Source organism: Anguilla rostrata, chromosome 3 (assembly GCF_018555375.3).
Source record: "Anguilla rostrata isolate EN2019 chromosome 3, ASM1855537v3, whole genome shotgun sequence".
In the NCBI taxonomy this organism is placed as follows: domain Eukaryota; kingdom Metazoa; phylum Chordata; class Actinopteri; order Anguilliformes; family Anguillidae; genus Anguilla; species Anguilla rostrata.
Window position 1 is genome coordinate 51,602,356 of NC_057935.1, and position 14,042 is coordinate 51,616,397.

Sequence of the window (14,042 nt, forward strand, 5' to 3'; positions counted from 1 at the left end):
TGGAAGGTGGTTAGTCAGTTGGCTGTCAAACTGCCCAGTTATGATTGTATATAAAAATAAAATAAAAATAAACCTTCTATTTCATGACCTTCAAGTTGTTTGACCTTCAAGTTTGAAATGAAAAGGAGCATTACTTCTCTAGGTATATTTCCCAAACTGGCATCTCACTTACTTTCTTAGAACTCAGTGACAGGAACTACAGTTAAACCTCAGAAATACAAACACGGTGGGAATGGAGGTCATTAGGAACAATTACATTTTTCACAGCTTTGAAAGTGACATCAAAATACACCATACATCTTTTAAAATCTTTTTATTTTGTTTGTTTGTTTTTTACCTAAAACCAAACCAGTGAGTTCTCTTTTTTTCCCACTGACTTCCCTTAGACAGAACTCTTTCTAACCTACTGTCTTTGGTCTTTTAAGCCCCATTGTCATATTTTTCAAATGGATGTGTAACTTGCTTAATACCTTTTGTATTTGTGACAATAAGCAGCTAAATATAACACTGTATGTTACTTTCAGTTTCATACCCCGTTGGGTTGATTATCCAGTCTTTAACACTAAGGGTTATGTCTTTGTGGTTCAGCTGTATTCTTAACAAGGCTGTGTATTAAACTGTACTGATTGAAAGAGAAGCTTTATTAAAGATATAATGGGTGGAACTACCATGTGTTACCAATCACTGACAAACTGACAAACAGAAAACATGTTGACTTAAAAACTGACAGACACTAGCAGTTAATTCATGGGGTTAAAAAGTGTTAACATTTCTTCACATGGTGTGGCCAGAAACTATTATTTATCTATAAGTTGCATTTAAGGAAATGCTTTGAATTTGCAAAAATGAATGAATCACTCATACATGACAATCAGTCTACCTGTTTTTTTCGGATTGACTCAATATCCCATTACGAATAAAAAATGTTTGTTTCATAACAGTGCTTTAATACAAATCAAATGTGTAACTACACTGCCATTTTTCAGGAGTGAAATCTTAGTCGACCATCTGTATAAACTGCATTTTCAATACATTGCTATTTTATTAAGGGTAAAACACATAACTACATGAAAGTGCTATTCAGCCCATACAATATAGTCATCTAGCCATTTATTTACATAGTTACTGTTTATATGTGAAGAGAAAATAAGTGGACTAAAACTAGTAATCTCTCATCACTTAAATGTGCTTGCCGCATTTAAAAGAATGTGATGAACAGCAACAAGATATCTTTGACATCTCACCAGTTCTGATAATAAGTTCATAATAATTGGTTTGTGGTGCTCAGGAGTTTTGAACAGGCAAAAGCCAATGGGAGTTGAACTGAATTATTGCTTGATTTAATTATGTATTAAAATTCAATTAGGCATGCCTTCCACAAAGTGGAGAGCAAGCTTCGCTGAGCCATCCCTTGAAATCTGACACAGTTCAGGGAGGTCCCTTAAAGTCACGCCATCTCAGACTTAACCATCTTTCACTGGAGCTGTCGACATAAGAAGCAAATCAAAAAAAGAAATAAGGCTGTATGCTCATGCCTTTTTAGTCTGAAGTGATATAATGAAGGTTTGCTTGTAGGTTTTTAAAAATAAACTCCTTTGCTTGGCCAGAGTCGTCAGTAGACAATTGTTAAAATTCAGCAAGTGAAAGTGCAATGCTGAAAGAGAGCCCTACACTCAGACATACGGAAGTAGTGTCTGAACCTCTGCGGCTGTCTGTTTCTCACACACACCTGCCCCCCTCACCTCTAGCGCAGGGGAGATGTTTTGAAGAGGCTTCATTAAAGCACGGGTCAGTCCTGTTGGAGCAGAGCTCCCTTCATCTATGCAAATCTGAGATGCCATGCGTGGCACAGCATCCCACTCAGAGGCCTGAGGGAGACAGGCACCTAGCCTTTGTGTCACGCAGCAAAGCCAGCCAGGCTGCATTTATTTATTTATTTATTAGCCGGAGGACTCAACTGGGGGCATCGAGTGGGAAAAAAAGATAATGCAGTTTCCCTCTTTGATGGTAGTGTACAATGACAGGTTTCTGGTGACACGTGAATTGTGAATGTGCTTGATCTGCCTGTGGAGTGAACTGCCTAACACTTTTGCTCACGGAAAAGAAAAGGCCAGGTGCATTGTACTTTTTTAACCTAATGGAGACTGGTAATGCTGGCTCTCGTGTAGGAAACAAGTGGAGAGTTACTTATCATTATTGTAGGCTGTTTGCCCATTCATACAAGAATTCCTGTTTTGTCAGGAAGGATTTTTTCACCAAGAAAATGAACAAAACAATTGCACCAAAATTAAATTTATTCACAATTTTTATCACAAACAATTTAACAAGCTCAGTGATGACCAATCACTATAACATTTTCAAGAACATACAAATAATGATATTGTAACAAATAATAAATATGTCTGAATATTAAAATAATTATTCAGATTTTTAATATAAACAATGCTTATACCATTTTAGCGTGAATGGTGGACTATGAATAAACAGGGCTTTAATTCCTACACAGATCACCCAATATGAGAGTAAATACCTTCAAATTAAAGCTGACCGTCTGCATTTTAACCTTAATGCTGTATTTCAAATCCCATGTACTGGAGTACAGAGCCAAACCAATAAAAACGTATTTCTGCACTAAATGGGTGTGCAGATATGCTGCTATTTGTATCTGTGTTTGTTAAAGTGATCAAAGTATATGTATTTGGATAGAAACCAGAAGAGGGTATACTTTAAACCAGAAGTGACACACAGGCTTATGCAATTCTCTGTTTATATCCACTACCATTGATATCCTTCATATAAGTAGGCTTTTAATACATCTTGCAATGATACATATATTCATTTGAACAGAAAAATGAACACAATGTACGCCAGTGATAAACAATGGGCGGCTTCAGACCATGGACTCTCAGAAAATGCATCTCATTGTAAAATGGCACCTATTTTCTTCTGTGTGAAAATATATTTCAGGGATTTATTTAAGAATATTTAACAATAATTGAATCCAACCATTTTTACATGACTGAGTCATAAAAGCCTGGTTTGTCCATCCAAAAACTTTCACTGGGATTCATATTAAAATGTCAAGTTCCAGCTGATGGGTGTTGATATAAAAGAGTTTTTTTTTATTTTTTTTTTTAATTTTGCCTTAAGCCTTATGGTACCATTTTAAAAGACGCATTCAAAGCTATAGTTACACATTCATGAAAATGTGTGCCTTAATGATCACTTTGGCTCTATAATCATAATTTCCATTTCAATTTCAGTTTCAAAAATCAAAGAGAATGACTAAGAAAATAAGAAAGGAATTGAAAGAATAAAGAAAGAAATAAAGTAATCAATATAAACTCAAGGGGATTGCCGAGACACAACTGAGATGTGGATTCCAGTCAAAGTACTGAATCTACTCTTTGGGGGAAGGAGTGGGAACAAGGTGGGGACAGAAGAACTAGGGTAAACTGTTTTTGGAAAACAGGGTCATCGTTTACAATGCACAGATATATGCAAGCATTTATAAGAATATCCACAAGTATATTAAATACAGAAATACAGAAATACAGTCAATTTATGATATATATATACAAAATAAAATGTATACTAACATTTTTTCAGCCCCTTGCCTTAACCATTATGTTTGTAATTTAATAAATCTAAGATGTGTGGTATAGGGATGCTGTGGATTGCATGGATACATACCTCCTTAGCACCACATTATATAGCTTGGTGGGTGTAGTCTGTCACAGACAACATTGACTTGACTCTGCAGTGAAAGTTCAAATGTTGCAGTATTTGTCTTTGTAATCCCCTGGCATTGGATGTCACCCACAATTAAAATGCAGACATTCAAGACTATTTTGACAGATGGTGCCACAAAGAAAATGTAACCCATCATCAGCAAATAACTTAATAGCAGCTACCTTAATGGCAAATACCTACAGATTTAAAGTTGAACAGGTGTCCTTCCCACAGTACAATGGACCAAATGGACCTGGAATGTGTATTTGTATCTCTGGTGTACATCCGTGTCTTGAATTTTAAATATTGGCTGAAACTGTGGCATTTGCAATAGATGTGGAGGCGTTCACCGTAGAACATTTTGTCATGATGTACCCATTTCAGAGAAAAATATAAAGACTGCCACATGCCCGTTCTTATTAGACTAAAATTAAGCTGGTTTATTTTTAAATATATGAATGGATACGCAAAGTAATTATTGTAGGTTTGGTGCTGAATTGATCTGCTTTAGGTGCATCTGTGTGCTATCCTATCGAATGCATATCCTCTACTAAATGGGAGAAATACCAAAACCCCCCAGTACCTCAATTAATGGTGTGTGCAAATGATAGGTTGAGTATGTGGACATGTACTAATGTGTGTATGTAATTGGCTGATACGAGAACGTGGTTGCTTGACCAAACTTGCCCTGCACATTTCATGCATGTAGCTCAGTAGTGACATTCAGACAGCTTGTCATATTTGCCACTTTATGCACACGTTGTTTTGTATCAATATGATTTCTTGTTTTCGTTTATTTTTGTCATCAGTTCAACATTGTTTGTTTGGGTTGAACTTACTTTTGTCTTTTTGTCAGCATTACCTGCCTGCTGTTTCAACTACTGCCTGCTTGACTGGGTTTTCTTTAGTAATTTGTAATCTTCTTGCCAATTTGCATGTTGTCTTTCCTCCGTATTTTTCCAACTATGCTTTGGCTTTTCACTACAGGTTAGCACAGGTCAATATTTTAAGCTGTCTAATGGTGTTGGTTTCTTGGTGTGTTGCTCTGCCCGGTTCCAATCCGTTGAGCAGAGCCATTTTGGATATGTATCATTCATTTAGCATCCTCCCCCAGACTCCCCACAATATCCTTTCAATGAAACACAACCTCGTACATTTTCAATGAATACCCTCACTCAGTATATTTGGCACTGTTAGCCAGCTAGCCAGAACATTAGCAAAGGTCACGCCCTGTCTGCCCTAAGCTATAGCCTCCAACAGTGATTATTCAATCAGAATAATAGCTGTACTAGTGGCCAGTTTGAATTAGGATGTGCACAAACAGCCAGGGCTTTACAATTTACACAACAGATTTACAGCTGAAATGGACTTTGGAACTTCCTCTATCCTCTAATTACATCAGAAATTCACCTTTGCTTACATGAAAAACTCCATAAATGGGAATTTTCCTCATATTAAATCATTATCCTAAGCCATATTTAAGAAATCATAATAGGTACTAGCAAGTAATTGATGTCTGCCAAGATAACATTTCATCACAAATGAAAGCCACCTCTTTCACTATTTAGCAATATGTTTTTCCCAGTCTTAAAAGTATATTTAGTATTGTTGCCAACCAAAATAATAGGTTGTGAAAATCATAAGCCCAGTGATAATGTTTGTATCTCCAGATTGAATGGTGACTCCAAGAAGGATGAGTATAATAACAGGGGATAAAAGAAGAATGGTGGGGATGTTTTTTATCATTAAAAATGGGCCAGGTCACTTTCTTATGTAAAGCATATTCTTCTTTCATAAAACAAGAAGTAACACAATTGACAGCCTGGCAATTGTACTTTATAAGCTATTTATAAACAAACGCAGCGCCTAATAAAATTAAACACAGAGTGATGCCCTGCGTTACACTGATAACAAGACACATTTAACAAGTGGTATTTCATGTTCGGTGCTGTAAAATAACCATACGCTTATAATAGCTTCTTAAAAAAGGTAGTCAACCTTTGAAGATGTGTGACGTGAAGATATTACTGGATGTATTAAGGTATGCCAACCACGTAGGGATAGGTGGGCCAGGGTGGTCCCCAGCCACCTAAACTGTATCCCGGCCCATCTATTTCTTTTAGCTGAACCACCACACCCAACTGTGAGCGCACACCTAGTTTGCCGCAGTCCCAACTATATGAATATGTCTGGCTATGACGATAATGTACGCTACACATGTTTACTAAGGTTTTATGGAATTAAACTGTGAACAAAACAATGTGAACAAAATAATTCACATTTGCGTAATTTATTTTTTTGCAAGCTTGTTCTAAAAGTTGTTTTCAGGTTTTAAGTTAGGGAGTGCTTTGGAAAATGTTCAACAGTCACCATCTGCCATAAATCTTTATTCTTCCTGGCAAAAAATTCCAGAACTGTAATGCCGTTATCTTTCACCTGGGACTGCAACGTGGGCAAAAATGGCATTAAATATAGCAAAGGGCAAAAAAACAAAGAACAAGAATCTTTAGAATACTAATCATCATCAGGCAATGAAAAACACCCTTTGTTTACCAGGGGCCAATAGGATGAATATACATGTATACATACTGTATATACACACACACAAACACACAAAAGTAGACTCCCCTTGGTCGGGAGCTGTTTTTCATAGTTTGGACTAGGCCCCTTAGTTTCAGTGAAGACAAATCTTACTACAATGACATTCTAGACCAATCTGCGCTTACAACTTTGTGGCAACAGTTTGGGGAAAGCCCTTTCCTGCCTCAGCATGACAATGCCTTTGGGCATACAGTGAGGTTTTGTCGAGATTGGTGTGGAAAAACCTGAACGGCCTGCACAGAGCACTGACCTCAACCCCATCCAACACATTTGGGATCAACTGGAAAGCCAAAAGTGAGCCAGGCCCAATCACTCAATCAGTGCCCGACTTCACTGATGCTGTTCCAGTTGAATGGAAGAAAATCCCTTCAGAAATGCTCCAACATCTGGTAGAAAGCCTTCCCGGGAGACTGGAGTTGCAATAGCAGCAAAGGATAGACCAGCTCCATATTATTGCCCATAATTTTGGATGAGATGTTAGATGTCAGGTGTCCACAAACATTTGGCCATGTAGTGTAGTGCGTATATACATACATCCATACATATAAATCGATTTATACATGGTGTAACTAAAATGTACAAAAGCTGATAATGTGAACTTTAACCACACGTGAATATGTGAAGTGTGCACCTATGAATTGTGGAATACGGAACAAAATCAATAAATATGTCTTTGTCTATATACTATATATATACATACATACATACATGCTGGATGTCACAAATCAGAATGAATATCACCAAATTGTGTTACCATCCCAATACTTTTGCATATCTCTGTTAAAACATGAATTTGGCAGTTTAAGAGAGTGCTTGTGTGTGTGTGTGTGTTTGTGTAAGAGAGAGAGAGAAAGAGTGTGTGTACACTTTGGCAATATCTGCAAATGTATTTCATGCCAATAAAGCATTTTAAATTTGAGAGAGAGAGAGAGAGAGAGAGAGAGAGAGAGAGAGAGAGAGAGAGAGAGAGCCAGAACCAGAGACAAGGGATAAATTTAAACACTCTATTATGTATCACAAAATTAATCATATTGTAACTTTAAAAATGTCAAACCTTACCAACCAGTGGTTACAGTCATTCTGTGTGCTAAAAGAAATGTCTTGAGAGAAAGCTTTTCCAGGTGCTTTAATACATATGGTTCATGTTTTGCAAGTAAACATTTCACTTTTCATTCAGGGAAGTACTTGTAGTCGTTCACCCCAAACCATACAAAAATGATGATTTTTATCATTATTGTGTATATTTTAGATTACAAAACATAAGCAGAACAGAAGAGTCGGTGTCAATGTCAGACAAATTTAAGTGTCACACACACTATTATTATTATTATTATTATTATTATTATTATTATTGTACAGGGCCACAGGAGTTTCATTCTGATTTGTAACTCCCATATTTTGTACAAAATATAACATGTATTAAAAAATATAAAATCATTGATCCTTCTTATTGGGTGGACCTGTCATTGCTAATATAAAAATAAAAGTAGTATCATTCAATATTTTCTGACTGTAAATTTATTCTCATTGAAATAAATTCATTTATAGTATTTGTTTTTAAAGGTTAACTGCAGAAAAGAAAATGAGCCATTTGTCCTCCTTTTATATCTGATTAGAATATAATTTCATCAACAGGACCACTTCCTCTGCAACCTTCAGCAAAGATGGCAAATGTTAACAATGATATACACAGGCAATATCGGCTCTGGATAGCAAGGCAATGAATGAAATGAGGTCACTATTATTATTCTCATAATATGTGATCATGCTTTTATCTTTTCTTTTAACTTCAGAATTTGCAATTCCCTTACCATGGGTGCTGCTCCCTCATTACAAATGGCAAAATAACTAATTTAGATGAAATGGAATATTTTGGGGCATTGTCTGCTATCATTATTTGGTGTGGGACACTTGCATCCTTTTAATGACCATCTTACTAATGCAATTTCCTCTGCCTCCTCTCATAGTCATTTTATATTGGATTCAGAAGAAATATTTCAGAAATCACAGCTTTCTCAAACTAAACCAAGCACAGCAATTGCTTCACACAACAATTGGTATTAAATAGTGTGGCAAACAAGGCCGTTATCTGTTCCATCAATAGCCTCCCTTGAGAAAGACTTAGCAGGTGTAATAATAGTTCACAAATGATTGCAGTACTTTGTGCAGAAAACTATGAATAATGGCATGGAGAAGAAAGCACAAAGGTCATAAGAAGGTGAGGAACATTAATTTGCCTTAAAGCTCATGAGAAAATCATTAAAAAAAATTCTGCATATTTGTGACCAATAGCAGAGAGGAGTGGGAGTCCCTTGTTAACACTTCTGTGCAGCTTATGAGGACAGTTTCTCTGGGCAGCTAGCATATGGATTAAATTGTAAATGGTAGATTTAAAGTATACTTCTAATAATAATAATAATAATAATAATAATAATAATAATAATAATAATAATAATAATAATGTATGTTCTTATTTATTTGTTTGTTTGTTTATTAATGCAGGGTTTGGGGGGATTTTCTTCTGTGCTAAGTACAGTATGCATTCAATGATTTAAAACATACCTGTTGTATGTTTTGTGCTATCATTTGCTCTGTCTATATGTAAATGCAAATTATACACTGTAAATGTATGGTAAATAGTAGCTGGTCCTGTACTAACTATAATCAAGAGAAGTGATTAAATAAAATTTGCATATGATTCAGCTTTACTTTAGTTATTTATTTTAATAAACTGATATTAATACCTTGACCCAGTTGAAGACTAAATTGTACTTACTTACTATAGCAACACTAGATGGAGGTATGTGATCCATTTTTTTCAATTGCCCATTATAGGTGAACAGTATAGGAGATGAATACGCACCATTTATTGGTCCTTATTCCAACAAACTGTTTTTTCCCCACATATACACAAGATTAAGAAAAAGCAAAAAAAAAAAAAAAAAAGAAGAAAAACAATCATTGGATCAATGCCTATAAGTTTATTTTGGATGTATTTACTAGTCTGCTTATCTGCATCACATAGAATTGAATAAATAATATTTAAACAAAAACACATTTTTCAATGTAAAATAAAAATTTCTAATTACTCATGCATACAAAGCATTGTCTATAAGTCATAAACTCACTAAATGTAGGCCTGCAATTCAAAGTATTGATATCAAAATGAGGCAAAGTTACAACAAACAATATTAGTTACCCTAGCTCATGAAAATTAAACAAGCTCTATTCCAAAGCAATGCATTCCCAATGTTTTCTAAATTATATCATGTAACTTGGCCCTGTGTTTTTTAATCTTACCATTTGAACATAGACAGCGCTTTGTATGCGTAACTTGGCATTTTTTTATGTTGAAAATGTGTTTTTGTTGAGATATTATTTATTTGTGTTCTGTGGTATGAGTAACGGATAGTAATGCATACAAATGTGTGAATCATGAGATAATGAAACATATAGAGACATGCATACTCATAAATGCATGCAAACACACAAGTACAAAAAAAAAAAAAACACAACCTAGCTCAAAGAAACACAAAGATGCGGATTCAGTCATTTTTCCTTTACCATGAATTACAAAAAAGGTAAGTGTCTGTCTAGTTTTAAATGGATTACAGTGTGTTTTCCATGGGTCTTATTGTATAAACGATGGACCTAATTGTTTGTGTGTCTTTAGATGATATGTAGGCCTAGCTAACATTAATTGTGGCATTCGCAAGGTAGTTACAGTAACATTAGCCTAGTTAAAGTAGTTAAACTGTAGACTACAACTGTTGGTTTGGGTTTGGGTAACTTACAACAATAGCTTAGGTGGGTAAACTTCATGATCAGTGATGACAAAGATAATGATAACATTGTCATAAATACAGTTTTCTCCCCCATTATTACCCCCTGATGTAAGCATTTTAGATAGGTAGCTAGCTAACCTGAACATTATGGGTGACGAGTGGAAACTGCTGGCAGCTAGCAAGTTACCAGTAGTGAACTTTTAACTATAGTTAATGTCACTGGCTAGCTAGCTACTGTTCTTTTTTTTTTTTTAAGTTAACAGCACAGAAGGTAGCTTGCAGTGTTAAGCAGGCAGCTTATATATAGCTGTCCAGCTAGACTAAAGTTATTAATGATTATAGTGATGCCATATGGCAGTGCTGGCTAGCTTGCTAACTTCAGTAACATTAGTTAGATTTTTCATTTTAACCAAGCTGAGTTTAAGAGTTAGCAAGCTAGCTATCCATGCAGCTGCTTTAATCACGCTTTGTAGCTAAGTAGCCAGCCAACTGTATGAATTAAACAAACTAGGTTATGCTGCTGGCAACACCATGTTTTGTTTAAAGAGTAATAAAGTTAATGGCTACAAATTTAGTACCTTGAAGTCATGTACAGTACCTGCATGAGTCATGAAACAATATTATGTGTGGTTTTCATGTGAAATGATACAGAATGCATTTAAATGAAATATAAATAAGCTTCCTACAAACATTATACAGCTGTAAAAGCATAATTTATTTTTTTTGGCAATTCTTAGATAGCAAGCCAGCTAGCTTCCATACAGAACCAAGATGGTGACCACAAAGTTTTTACAACATACTTTTGCCTGGTTTCGACAACACTGATCCAGTGTAGCACTGACTAATGAATTGTTTTTATTGAAAAATTACGGCAGAATATCTATAAATCTATATTTAGCTGATTGTTATCTCATTGTTATGGTTATTTCATGTTTCCATAAAAACAACGATAGCTATTCCTTGCATTTTTTATTTATTTATTTGTGACGTAATGCTAGTCTGCAGTTATTTTCACTTCCAAATAGTTAGCGTTTTTTCATGGGTCATTCGTTTGCCTTTATTTGACTAATTGAGCAAAGGATGTCTCTGTATTCCGAAAATGACATTATTACTTTAACACTACCAGAGGATTGTCCTATTTAAACTAAATGAATGTGACACTATCTCAGTCTTAAATAAATTGGCCCACTCACTATTACCTTAGCCCAGCCACCTGCCAACGCTACTGCATACATGGAAAATCAACACTGTTCACACGACACCAACAAGGCACTTTGAGAGAAGGTTTGAGTCTTCAGCAAACTGCCCAGTGGTGAGTACATGTTGTTTGAAGTACGGTAGACATACACAGGGCTGTAGCAGTCGTCAAATATCTGTGCTGATACACCTTGATGCAGAGCAGGCTCATGTTAGCATAAGGGCTGTTTACATTTCAATTCCCATCTTTTGGCAAATGCAAACATTTTGCATTGAACATTAATATATGATTAATGTATGAATATGATTAATATATAAGTGTGCACTTAATTGTATGTCAAGTCTGTATGGTTCATTTTGAAAACTAAATAAATAAATAAATAAATAAATAAATAAATAAATAATTCCATAGTAAGTGTGGCGTTTGCATTGATAAGCATTGATAACACCAGATGCATACAAGAAACATTTTCAATTAGTATGTGAACACCTCAATTAGCCCACTTTTCTGAGGGTACAATTACAGCACATTACCCCAGTCCATGGTTTAAGCTTATATTTCTTATGGTTCATTTGTGTAGCTGCTAAATAGGTTATGCACTACAATGCCAATTTTAGGATCCCCTTGGGTATCAACTGGCTGCCCTCAAACCTCAGCCAACAGAAATCAGCAGTCACCCTATCTTATCTTATTGCTTCTCTCATTGCATCAACAACACCCTTGTACCTCATTTGCGTAACATATTAAATAACAGGACAGTTTGACAGTTATCCTAGCTTGTAAAAATAAATATTTTGTGACTTATGATTCTCCCTCAATAATTGTATTTTGACCAATGACAGTACACCACAGCATTTCTTATTTGCAGATTTGTTTACCAAAAAAGGCCCCATTTCAAAGTTAATTCAAGCGGTGCTAAAGAAGATTTAGCTGTGGTTGAGAATGAGAATGAGACTTCCTTTGCCACTTCTTATGAAAACAAGATAATATAAAAATAATAATTTTGGGCGTGATCATAACTACACTTAGTCTTTGAATGACTAATTTTCACAAACACTGGCGTTGATCTTCTATTATTTTTAGTGTTTTGATGACATTTTAAAGAAGAACCATAGGTGGGTCTTCCTCTCCCTAAGACTTCTATTCATTTTACAAATGAGGCCCAGCAGAGGCCTTTTGTTAGGTTGTGGAAATATTCTGCAGAGACCTGTCATTGCTGGGTCAAAACACTTTTCCAGAGGAAAGAAATGAACTATTATTTTACATTTTTAGTGAGAACTATCCATTTAAGGTGTAAGTTCAGATTTTTTAAAACTTAATATTAAGTATAAATTGATTTCAACAACCAGTTGCTCCTTCATAAAGCTAAAAAGTGAATTCTGCATGCGTGTTGAAAAACACAGATGTGAGCTTTGGACAACTGATCTCACAATAAGTATGCACAGTGTGAAATATGAGGGTGCTGTGTAGTTCTGTTAATGAGGCTGTTTTGAAGAAGTGTGTGTGAATGTAGGATGTTTGGATAATGCCATTTATGATGATGCCCTTTCAGGAAAGGGCTCACAAATAAGTGGCCTGAAAAATTCCATAAGGACAGGACCATTTGACACAAGGGCCTATGAAATAAAGGCTTGTTAGTCGAGGTATAGATCCATTCAGCATGAAGGATGAAGCCAGACATCATTCGAGCTGATGTCTTTCTGGCTGAGGTTTCAGTGCTGGCAGGTGATACCTGAGAAAGCTAAAATGGACACCAGGCTGCTATTTATACAATGCACAAATGAAAGCTAAAGCATCCATAAAATTGGGTATGCTCTTTTCATTATATGGAATGCTATATTTATTCAAGAAATACATACATTTTGGCAAATTACCAGCAATTATTTGCAGGATGTAAAATGGTTAGGGAAATGTCTCATATTAAACTGTTCTCAGGTGAAACGTTCTATAGTCACACAATGGCTCTCCAGAACCAGGGAAGAGAATGCCATGAGTTTACTGAAATTTCCAGATGGAGAGGAATTTGTATCTGGACTCAACCCTGTGAAGCAGTTTGAGTAATGATTCATCATCACAGATGCTTGCACTGATTTGGGCTTAACTGATTGGATTTGAGGCATAAAGTCCATTCTTAGTTTTATTTAAACATGCAAATCGACATTCAGAACAATCAAGTTATTTGGGGAGAAGTAACTATTGTGAAAATGTGGAGAACATTTTGCACATACATTTTTACTCTGTGTGTGTGTGTGTGCGTGTGGGTGTGTTTGTACCCCTCTTGTGAGAATAGCTTCTATTATAGATAAATGTTGCAATAATGTGAGATTTCCAGTGCAACAATATTAAATAAAATATATTTTATTAGATAAAAAATGCCTGGCATAGAAGAGCACGATTCTGATACACAGGAGTTCAAGAATATCAGTATTCTCGAACACCCTGACCAAACTACATTATAAAATCAGGTATAAGTATTTGTACAGTGGAATGTCCTTAATATGAAAAATATCTCAGCAATTTATCTGGATTTCTGGTTACAAATCATCTGGTCTGCTTTGTTCACTGCTGCACAACCATGGTTAGAATTCCACTCAACTTTTAATTATCTGGATCAAACATGACCACAGGACCTTGAAACATATGACCCAATAAATGCAGTGCACTATGGCCAGACTCTTAATGGTTTGTCAAAGATATGGTGTGTCTGAGCCAATTAGGGCAGGGGA

General features: G+C 35.5%; 1 protein-coding gene across 2 annotated transcripts in view; it reads right to left on the reverse strand.

Annotated features, from left to right (window-relative positions):
* Positions 1–14,042, reverse strand: part of pcdh11 (protocadherin 11) — a 252,405-nt gene that overhangs the window by 111,996 nt on the left and 126,367 nt on the right. The gene's annotated exons all lie outside the window — the stretch shown is intronic.